At 38.6% G+C, this 12,084-nt stretch overlaps 1 long non-coding RNA gene across 1 annotated transcript; it reads left to right on the top strand.

The window, feature by feature from the left end:
- The first annotated feature begins 559 nt into the window (after positions 1-559).
- On the top strand, positions 560-11,634 carry LOC132060850 (uncharacterized). The gene is made up of 3 exons (XR_009416041.1): positions 560-1,745; positions 10,639-10,761; positions 10,819-11,634. It is a non-coding gene; the product is annotated as an uncharacterized LOC132060850 (long non-coding RNA).
- The last annotated feature ends 450 nt before the right edge of the window (positions 11,635-12,084 follow it).

Here is a 12,084-nt window from a genome sequence, read left to right as displayed (position 1 = left end):
AGATTGTATGTACATTACGAGTAAACCTCTGTGAAAATAAAAGGACGATTTAGAGATGGCTGACAAAGGGATTAGAATTTCTTTCCACTTTTCCATTATAGAACAAGGCTAGGTAAAAGGTTTACTATTTTACTCCACGCGTTTTCGCTACATTTGGCATCAAGACCTCTGTCCCCTCGGTTTTTCTCTTCCATGTTGCATCAGATCTACACCAAAAAAAGACCATTTGAGGACTGGTTTTTGGGAGCCACCGCATCTCATCTTAAATTAGTATCGTAGAAGCCAAACTTCACTCTAAAAAAAAAAAGCTTTTTTATTTCTACCTAGCATTGGATTCGATGGTTTTCGAGTTCGAAGTTGTGGACGTTCGAGCGTAGATCGCTGGCCGAAGTGTCCAAGTTCACTGCACCCAAAAAGGTCAGTGCGATCCCTTTCTTTTCTCTCTTTTCATTTCACTTGGATCTTTGATGTGTATTCCCAATTTCATGTTTGTGTGTCTAAAGCGCTTCTAGTTTCGAGTTGACTGTGTTAACGTTTGTATGTCAGATGTTATAAAATAGCAAGTTTGTTTGTCTTGTTGATGATTTCTGATGCTCTTTAGATTTAGATTACTGCCTATCTTAAGTATTTTTTTTTTATTTGAAAACATGGTTTAAGATTTGTGTTTCACTATTTTATAAAAACATGTCTCTGGGAAATTTTTTTTACTCCAAAAGTGTTCTTTTGTATGAGATTTAGCTGTTGTCCGTATCAGAATTTACATTAGCGTAACCTTCATTTACTTACTTACAAGAATACATATAGCCTGTGGAAACTATGGTTTAAGGTCCCTATTTAACTAGGTATTATGTAAGAGCATGCCGATAAGAAATTTTATTCGAAAGTGCTCATCTGAATGTGATTTATTTTCTGCCCATATCATAAAGTGTTGTTCTGGATTTTCCCTACTCTGTTTGGAATTAGAAAACGTAGCTTAGAACTTAGAGGTATCTTTTTTATATATATATATATATCTATGAAAATGATCTGGTGCTTAAGTCAAGTTTGGGACAAGCTCAAAGTCTCTGTCAAAAGCATGCTGTAATATTTAAAAAAAAAAAAATCACTCTTTTTGATTGGGTTTGAAAGCATGTTAGTAGCTCAAAGTTTTCCTTAATAGCATATTAATAGCCCAAGAAGTCCACTGATTTAGCTTTAATTATGTTCCTCCCATGTTTATGGCTAATGATATATTCTATTTATAGCACCATATGCTCTTGATGTGAAAGATATAAATGTAACAAAATGGAGTACCATGTTAGAATACTTTGAGAACGAGTTTTGTTCACAAGTGTATATTTGTTATCCTTGATGGTGACGCTTATTTTTCTTATCTATTCTCCTTTATATAAGAGTTTCTTATACTAATCCTTCTTTTCATCTCTTTATTTTGCATGTCACGGAGTCGCAAAGAGTCTCGAATGAGACTCACATCGCCGATAGTCAAAATTTGCATACATCTATGTCGTCCCCTCGCTGTACCTCCAAGCAGAAAAAGAAAAGGAAATTAAAAGAGGGACGATGAAGCTTCCATTCCTTATTATTCATTTCCTTGCACTCCCCCATCCGAACAAGAAAAAAAAAAAGAAATGAGAGCGAGGGTGTTGCTTTTATTTTCTTTGATTCTGTTATGATATGGTTGTTTTGGTATTAATCTGTTGAACTTTTACTTTGCTTTTGATGATAGAGGGATAGGTCCCGGATTAGTTTTGTAACTTAGAAAGGGTAGATGTTATTGGGGAAACCAATAGCTTCTTTTCTTTCTCATTTCGGTAGTCATTAATACCTATAATTAAGAAACCAGAATTTGTTTATACAATAACTTTTTTGTTTGGCTGGTAGTCTTGTAAAAAAAAAAAAAAAAGATATGATTTGATTTTTGAATCTAGTGCAAATTGGTTTTCCCGTAACTTCAATAGCTTTTTCGAGTTAATGAAAATTGGTTTTCCTTATGGTGAAGGAAGTTGAAATACTATTAAGCAAGTATTGGCTAAACCTTTTTTCTTAACAAACAATTATCAAGTTCTAATATAGAGGTGCAACTTTTATTTTTAAGAAGGAACTAATTAAAGGAAGTACTTTTTTTTTTTTTACGTCACTGGAACGCTTTTTTTTTTACCATTCAGGTTTCTAAGATCATTGAACATTCATATGATATATTTCCAGCTAAAGATTTAAACTTGCAAGACTTCTTTAAAGGCCAAACCCATCGACGGACATCTGTGGTCGTCCACTTCTTTCACTTGAACACCTCAAGTGCCCCTTGTTCCTATTGAGCACTTAGACTACCCGAATTTTGTTCCAATTAGGCATTTTTTGCTGACATGGCAAGATTTGTGTGGATCACTTAAAAGAGGCGCGTGGAAGACTTAAATTTTGCAAGTTTTTATTTTTTACATATTCTTCTTCCTTCTCTCTCCTTCCAAGACTTCCTCCACCATCCACCGCCATCCTGCCACCGTAATGTCGCCACCATATATTCAATCTTCTCCTCTCCTATCATTTTTTCCCGTGGCAAATTAAATCAATTAAGAATTTGTGTATCACCAAAACAAGAAAGAAAGCACATGGGTTATTCAATAAAAACATTATATATCGCAAGATCGGAAAATTCCCCCGCACAAATGGCGCCGATTCCCCCTCCACAATCATGATTCATGAGATGGTTCTGTTCAATCATTTTCGTAGGCACTTCTTTACACCAATTTTGATGCAAGACATGGGTTATTCAAAATAATTTTGTGTGTAATATTATTGCTTCTAGCAAAAGAGGCCGCGTATTTTTTTAAGCTTTCAAGAAATCAAATCTTACTAAGGACATGGGTATTCAAAGGTTTGCTTGAAATAGGACTTGTCATGGGTATCATTTGAAAACCAATAAAATGTTCGATAGTGGTAGAGGTCAAATTCGATAAAGGGTGAGGAGGATGTATTGGTGGTTATGGTGATAGAAACGAAGAAGAATGAGGCGCCGGTGGTGGTTGGATTTGCGCTCATGGTGGTCGTCGTCGGAGGATTTGAAGAAGAAGACGGAGGAGGAAGCTGTTGCAATTTTTTTTGTTTCTATTTTAATTAACTAAATAGTTTTTTTACTCACAATATATATTGTTTAATAATTATTTTAGGAGTATGTGCCACATGTCTTCATTTCATTCGCCACTTTGACACGACATCAGCGTGTGTGTTTCACACACCTTCCATATTTAGCAGATTCAGCAAAAAATGCCTAATTGGAACAAAATTCGGGTAGTCTAAGTGCTCAATAGGAACAAGGGGCACTTGAGGTGTTCAAGTGAAAGAAGTGGACGACCACAGATGTATGTCGATGGGTTTGGCCTTCTTTAAATGATAACTTAGTGTTGAGTTCCATTTTTTTTTTAAAATGACGCCAACATGCATGGATTACAAAATGATTTTAAGCTATCCCACTTGCTGGATGCCCTAGTATTTTCTTCATTTAAATTTAGAAAGTCCTCACCTTATTAATTGCCAAAGATTTCTACTTTAATCACGTAAATACTTAATTAAGAGTACCTTTTTCTCAAGTTATTTGTAAGATATTAATATACTATATTTTGTCACTATTTCTTATATTAACCTAAGTTTAGTCGGTTAACCGTATTTAACGGATCTTAAAGGATGCTTAACCCCTTCCCTTTAGGACAATTAGGACCCTTACCTAGAATCACGTTAGTTAAGTAGACCATTAATTCGAGTTAATTTTTAGCATTTACTTAGTTAATGATTAGGTGTCCTAATTCACCGTTAAAATAATTAGGTGGCGACTCCTTAAGTTGAATAATTAGGAATCACCAATACGTTGTACTCCGTTTTGACCCGGTTAAAATGGGGTATAACAGCTTGGCGACTCCGCTGGGGACTTTAGGTTCTTAACCATAACAAACTTAGGCTAATTAAGTTATTGTGCTTTAGTTATTCTTCTTATGTGATTTTTTTTTAATTTTATGTGATAATTTTTGTTATGTACATTAACTATTTCTTTTTTGTGAATTCTTGTAATTATGTGTTATTGCTTTCTTTAAAACTGTCATTCCGCTCATATTTCCTCCAATTACGGAAAATTCACACTATCACACGTGCACGCGAGGTGTGCTTTGCGCACCCGCAAATTTCTTTCAAAATCTCAAAATTTAGGAGAGTTGGCATATGCGCGGGGTGTCCGAATTTCCGGTGACCGCGTAGCCTTCTCACTCGAGTAGTCCGCTCGGGAACCTTGTGTCTAGTAAGCCAAATCTTAGAAAACTTAGGATAGAGCTATGCCACTAATTCCATTTAAGTCATGCATGCATAAACCTTAGGTGAGTCGGTCCTTGGTATCGACTCCACAATTAGGAAGCCCACCAAATTGTCGACGGGTTTCACAACCCAACGACCAACAAGCATATTAGGTGTAACGTGATAATGATAGAAGGATCCAAGCCTAACCATGACATGTCGAGTTTGGGCATCATTTCTTTTTCTTTTTTTGTAGGATGGATTTCGTCCCCTAGATCCCCAAGATTAAGATGGTCAGTGGCGTTCCAAGTAAGCTGAGGATATGGTGGGAAGATTTGGACCTTGGTAGTAGACTGGCTATTATGAGGAGGTTGAGGTTCCTCACTTCACTGTTCCAGATCACTCCCGACAAACATGTGATTAGAGCATTACTTCAATTTTGGGATCCAAATCGAGTTGTCTTCAAATTTAAGGACTTTGAACTCACACCCACATTGGAAGAAATCAGTTATTTCACTAATTTGAAATACCAAGGGAGAGGTCAGATTATCCCACACAGTCAATCAGGGAAGAAATTTCTCCGCTACTTGGGGTTGAAGAACACTAAGAAACTCCGATGCTTCGAGAATAACTGGGTCTCTTTGGATTACTTGTATGAGAGGTACGGTCGTCAAGATGGTCACAAGCTGTTCAAGAAGGAATTCTCATGCACTTGCGCCTATTGGCAAGTTAGACGTGCTATTGTATTTGTTGTTGCCTTACTTGGGACTTTGGTATTCCCACGTGAAAATGGGAAGATCAGTACTTGCACATGTTCCGTGGCTCGAGCACTTTTTGAAGGAGTTGACGGCGCGCAACTCACCTTGCTTCCCATGATTTTAGCAGAAATACTTCGAGCTTTAGGAAAGTGTAAAAGAGGTGAAACAATTTCTTTGAGGGTGGCAATCTTCTCCTACAGATGTGGGCAATGGAGCATTTATACCAACGTCCGAATATGGCAGACATATGTTTCAGTGAATCAAACAAAATTGATAGTTTTTATGAAAGAATGAAACCGTTTGTATCTCCAGTCGGCACTAATGATTGGTATGAGTTCTTGATTTCCCGCACTGGTGATCAAATCCAATGGAAATACCCATTGCTATCACGTACCATGGCCTACATAAGAGGTAGAAGACTTTACTATATCGAGCTTATTGGGTCGAAAGGCCTCCAGCCATATGCTCCAAAGACGCGTACTTCGACAGTTCGGTCTAGATCAAGTAATCCCTCTTCGAGTTAATATGAGTGGTTCTGAAATCCTCTTTGGGCTAGACTTCAGAGTTCCTAGAGCTGGCCAGAGTCTCGATGAATGGGATAATATTAATCCAATAAGTATTGGGGTTGGACCGGCAGGAGGTATTCCAGAATATCATGCGTGGCTTCAAGAAGACTATGGTAACATAGATCCTAGCCCAGCAGGTGAACCAGGCTTCGAGGATATTGGGAAGACAATTTGGATAAGACATTCTCGCTTGGGGACCATGGTTGTCACTCCCGAGATGTGGGCTCAAATGGCAAATATAATGCAGCATTTGGGGAATATGGAAGTAGGGCCTAGCAATGACAGGGCATCATCTTCATTTTCGCCGCCAGCGTGATCAAGTGCAAAAGATCTAGGCCAAGTCTTAGGATTGTCTTTACATTATGTCACCTTTTATGTATTTTAGTTTATTGTCTCATCAATGTACTCGCTTTTGTTATTTTAATGAAACTTGGCCTTTTATTTCCAAACTCAAGTGTCTCAATTTAATGGCTTGGATTAATCTATCATAATCTCGAATATTTGGCGCTAGGCCTACCTCTGGCACAAAAGAGGTCCCATGCTTAATAGGTCGCACTATGATTTTTCTTTTACTATGTGATTTGTTTACTATGTGATATATGTTTCTTTCAACATTATTTGTTAAATGTGAAAATATTTTATCAAAGCAGCAATCATTCACACTATACTAACGTAGTTTTCTTCATTTTTGAAGGTTTTCTTTTATTTTGATTATTTCCCCAAAGGTTGATTCGTGTTGACTGCGAACTGGCGGATCACCTGTACTTCACAAGATCAAAAGCACGAGCATCCGACAACATGAATGGTTCAGGTGCATTTGAACAGACTGGCTTGGGACTTATCACCGTTCCGAGAGACGAACCTGAGACTTCGGAGGGAAGAAATGCCGATGAACTCATCGCCCAATTGATGCAACAAATGGCCAATATGCAAAGTGAAATTGAGCGACTTCAAAACCTCACCAACCTGTCCATTACCCTCAACACCCCTATCCATGAACAAAGAACGAGTGCGACTATCCCACCGTCCTTTTCGCCTGTTGACTCACCCGCCCCTCAACCTTTTCCCTCAAACCCTTCGCTTCACACAACCAATCCAAGCGTTACTAATTCACTTACCATCCCACAACAAGCCATCCCGCAACAAACTAACCTACAACAAACCATCTCTCAACAAACTAACCCACAACAAGCCATCCCACAACCAACTAACCCACAACAAGCCATCCCGCAACAAACTAACCCGCAACCAGCCAACCCACAACAAGTTAACTTGTAACAAGCCAATCCGTTACCCTTCACCACTCCATATATTCCTCAGCCTTCAGTTATCTAAACTATCCCACTCAACCAGACCACCCCATTTACCCAAAGCTACCAAGCAACCCAACACATGCCATTGGCACATGCTGCTAACCATAACATGCAGTATGTGCCACCAGTATATGTAGCGGAAGCTCAACCTTTCACTACCCAATTATAAACCATGCCACATCCAGAAGCCAATCCTTATGAGGAGATAGAAAAGGAAGCAAGGGCAAAAGCGGACGAGAATGTTGCAAAAGAGATTCATAATCTGAAGGAAGCATTTAAAAGCATCCAAACCCACAAGGGATGTGAAGGACTTGAATACGAGGACCTGTGTATTCATCCCGATATTGAGTTGCCTGCCGGATATAAGGTGCCAAAATTCGATATGTTTGATGGAAAAGGAAACCCTCGGGCTCATTTGAGATCGTACTGTGATAAGCTTGTTGGAGTAGGGAAAGATCAAGCCATTAGGATGAAGGAATTTTATAAGGAGCTTGACAGAGAAGCACTTGATTGGTACACACGCCAAGATCCGCGAAAATGGCGTAGTTGGGGAGAGATGGCGCAAGAATTCATAGACGGAGTTTAGCTTAAACCGAGATCGTCCCACGACGTATTCTATTTACCGAAGTTAGAAAGGAAAGTCACCGTAAACTTTCAGAGAGTATGCTATGCGGTGGAGAGCAGAAGCTGCAAAGGTCCAACCCCCGACGGCAGAAAGTGAGATGACGACGCTCTTTGTACAATCTCTAAAAGATGCAACATATTATGAAAGGTTGATAAGTGTCATCGGGTAAAAGTTTTCTGAAGTTGTTAGGATGGGAGATTTCATAGAAGAAGATATCAAGATGGAAAGACTCACAAATTTGGCAGCCTTGCAAGCAAAAGTAAGGCAATTCAATTAGATTCAATTGGGGGAGCAGCTAAGAAGAAGAAGGACAGAGTGTCCGTGGTCATGACCATCCAGGAACGTAGACCAAACCAGATGTTAACCTACCAATACCCTTCATCCCAGCCTTCATATTATAGCCAATACGCCCAAGTCCCTCAGCCTTCTTACCAACCTCCACTCGCTCCCTATCCTGTTTATCACACCCAGCCAACATATTGTCCACCTCGAGCACCTGCCTATCGAAGCCCATCGCAATACCAACAAATATACTCGCCTCAACCCCAATACTAACCATAAAGTCATCCACAAAATGCATCCAGACCTCGCTCAAACTTTGAAAGAAAACCAATCAAAACTTATACACCATTAGTCGAACCCTTAGCCCAATTATATGAAAGGTTGAGAACCGCAGGGATACTCCAACCGATTCAAAGAAGAGTTCCTAACCCCCTTCCTGGATGGTATGATGGGACTAAGCATTGTGCGTATCACTCGGAGTTCACGGACATGATGCGAAAATTGCCTTACTCTCAAAGATAAAATCGAGGCATTAATCAAAGAAGGAGTCATCCAGCTCAAAGGAGCTCCCCCAAATATAAACAACAGCCCTCTACCCAATCATGGTGATGCAAATGTGAACATGATTACCATTGATAAAGATTGTAACTTGGAAGGGACTATTGTACCGGTCAAAAAAGAGGAAAAGGTTGAATCATCAGCCTTTATTGCTCCCGTAATCACAGTCCAAATGAGGGCACCAATTGAAGTGGAAGTGCTCACTCCAAGGCCTAGGATCACAGCCTTAGTTGCTCAGGCACCTTCTTTCAACACCAAAGCAGTTCCTTAGAATTAGTCGTCTGATGAAAGGAACAAAGGAAAGGCAAAATTAGTTGTAGAAATTGTTCTTTGCCGCTGGGAACAAGATACGGGCAGTGTTATGCCCCTGAAGAGATAGCACGAGGAGCACCGAGTAAGGAAAACAACCAAAAAAAGTCTGTGACCGAGGCTGAAGTAGAAGAATTCTGGAGGAAGATGCCAACTAAGGAATATTCTATTGTAGAACAACTAAAGAAAACACCAGCCCAAATTTCTTTATTATCATTGTTGATGAATTCTGAAACTCATAGGAGCGCTTTAGTGAAGGTACTAAATGAAGCTTATGTTCCAGCCGAGACCTCTAGCGAGAAATTTTCAGCCATGGTTGGAGAAGTCCTCGAAGCCCACAAAGTCTCTTTTCATGACGATGAGTTGCCGCCTGAAGGTTTGGGGCACAACAAGGCATTGAACATTACAGTCAAATGCAGGGATAAATTCATTTCTAAAGTGTTGATTGATGGGGGTTCAGCTGTTAACATATGCCCTTTCACTACTCTCCGAGCTTTAGGAATTGATATCGGGAAACTTCGTGACAGTCACGTGAGGGTTAAAGGTTTTGATGGAGCTCAAAGGGGTGTCGTAGAGGAAATGGACTTAGCACTGAAAATTGGACCCGTGGAATTTACGGTGGAATTCCAAGTGATGGATATATCTGCTAGTTACAACTTGCTGATAGGAAGGCCATGGATCCATATGGCTAGTGCAGTCCCTTCTACCCTGCACCAAAATTTGAAATTTATCTGGAATCATCAGGAAATTATGGTTCATGGAGAAGGCAACAATTCGATCTATTCCGAAAACTCAATTCCTATTATTGAAAGTGTAGAAAGGCTAGATGGATCTGTTTTCCATGTTAAGGAAATTATGTGTACTACTCAAGCTGAAAGGGTAAAATTGCCACGTGTGCTTATGATGGTGGCTTGGGAAATGTTAAAGAATGGTTTTAAGCCTGGTCGAGGTCTCGGAGTGAACTTGGATGGAATAGTAAAACCAATTCAATTGCCCGGTCAGAAGGATACTTTTGGTCTTGGATATGAGCCCACTTTTGAAGAAATCTCATTGGCTAGTCTCAGAAGGAAAGGTGATATTCCCTTGCCAAAGCCTTTCCCTCTCCTGAATCAGTCATTTTCCAAGGCGTCTGTCACCTAAGTATCAGAGGAAGCTACGGAAGACAACCTCGTGGAAGGACTCCAGAACCTATTCATTGCCGAGGAAGAAGTTAAATGCAATGTGATTTTGGATGATTGCATTGAAAGTCCAACTATCTGGGATGCTAAGCCTGGAGATGCTTTAAACAATTGGACTTGTACCCCGTCCCCGGTTCTCCGGGAGTCTTGGTAGATGATTGTATTAGTATTTAATGAAACAACGCGATTCAAAATTGAGGCCTGAATCGTGTTTATGCTTTTGTTGTGTTTTGCCTCCACCTTTTGAAAGCTTAAATGCCAAATCCAAACTATGCTTTTCTATTTTTAATTCCGTCTTCATTTAATTAATTTCTCTTTTCTTTTTCAGCAATCAAACTAGTAAATCTGCTGATACTGTGAATGTGGCACATAATGAAACAAGCGAACCAATCCTAAATGTTGAACAAGACTCTGAAGAATATGAAGAGGACATACAACCTGAAGAGTTAACTAAAGAATTTGAGTATTTTGAGAATAAGCCAAAACCAAATTTGGATGAAATAGAGACCATAAACTTGGGAGATTCAGAAATAGTAAAGGAAACAAGAATTAGCGTCCATTTAAATCCGCCACAAAGGGAAGAACTAATCAACCTTTTGAGACAATATGTGGACGTGCTCGCTTGGTCTTATAATGATATGCCGGGTCTAAGCACGGATATTGTTTCGCATAGTTGCTTTTATTTTCTTTGATTCGTATGATATGGTTGTTTTGGTATTAACCTGTTGAACTTTTACTTTGCTTTTGATGATAGAGGGATAGGTCTAGGATTAGTTTTGTAACTTAGAAAGGGTAGATGTTATGTGGGGAAACCAATAGCTTCTTTTCTTTCTCATTTTGGTAGTCCTTAATACCTATAATTAAGAAACCAGAATTTGTTTATACAATAACTTTTTTGTTTAGCCGTAGTCTTGTAAAAAAAAAAACAAGATATGATTTGATTTTTGAATCAAGTGCAAATTGGTTTTCCAGAACTTCAATAGCTTCTTTCGAGTTAATGAAAATTGGTTTTCCTTATGGTGAAGGAAGTTGAAATACTATTAAGCAAGTATTGGCTAAACCTTTTTTTCTTAACAAACAATTATCAAGTTCTAATATAGAGGTGCAACTTTTATTTTTAAGAAGGAACTAATTAAAGGAAGTACTTTTTTTTTTTTTACGTCACTGGAACATTTTTTTTTTATCATTCAGGTTTCTTTGATCATTGAACATTCATATGATATATTTCCAGCCAAAGATTTAAACTTGCAAGACTTCTTTAAATGATAACTTAGTGCTGAGTTCCATTTTTAAAAAAAATGACACCAACATGCATGGATTACAAAATGATTTTAAGCTATCCCACTTGGTGGATGCCCTAGTATTTTCTTCATTTAAATTTAGAAAGTCCTCACGTTATTAATTGCCAAAGATTTCTACTTTAATCACGTAAATACTTAATTAAGAGTACCTTTTTCTCAAGTTATTTGTAAGATATTAATATACTATATGTTGTCACTATTTCTTATATTAACCTAAGTTTAGTCGGTTAACCGTATTTAACGGATCTTAAAGGATACTTAACCCCTTCTCTTTAGGATAATTTGGACTCTTACCTAGAATCACGTTAGTTAAGTAGACCATTAATTGGAGTTAATTTTTAGCATTTACTTAGTTAATAATTAGGTGTCCTAATTCACCGTTAAAATAATTAGGTGGCGACTCCTTAAGTTGAATAATTAGGAATCACCAATATATTATACTCCGCTTTGACCCAGTTAAAATGGGGTATAACAATATTAAGTGTAGGACAAGATACGAAGTTGATTAATTGCTAAATTGAAGATTTGTCTAAGTCATTTGACATGAAAGACTTGAGTCCGGCACGACTGTCATGACCCAACCGGAGGGCCATGACGGGCACTCGGAGCTAACCTACCGAGCACCTCATGATTACATCCCATGATCTATATCTAAGTGGACCACAAAGCTAACTCATAAACACGATAATATGTAAGGGCATAAGTTCAAAAGATATAGGCACATGTATATTCACCATCAAACTATGCCCATATATACATGCCGACAAGGCTGCCAAAATGATGTGACAAAATGTGAACCGAAGAGGTCATGGAACATCTAGCTATACCCCTCTGTCTACGAGCCTCTATAAGTAGTGTATAACATTATAAAGACGGGACAGGACCCCGTCGTGCCAGTATATATATATATATATATACA

This window comes from Lycium ferocissimum, chromosome 6 (assembly GCF_029784015.1).
Source record: "Lycium ferocissimum isolate CSIRO_LF1 chromosome 6, AGI_CSIRO_Lferr_CH_V1, whole genome shotgun sequence".
Lineage (NCBI taxonomy): Eukaryota > Viridiplantae > Streptophyta > Magnoliopsida > Solanales > Solanaceae > Lycium > Lycium ferocissimum.
Note: the sequence above shows the minus strand (reverse complement) of the source record. Positions and strands in the feature narration are given on the sequence as shown.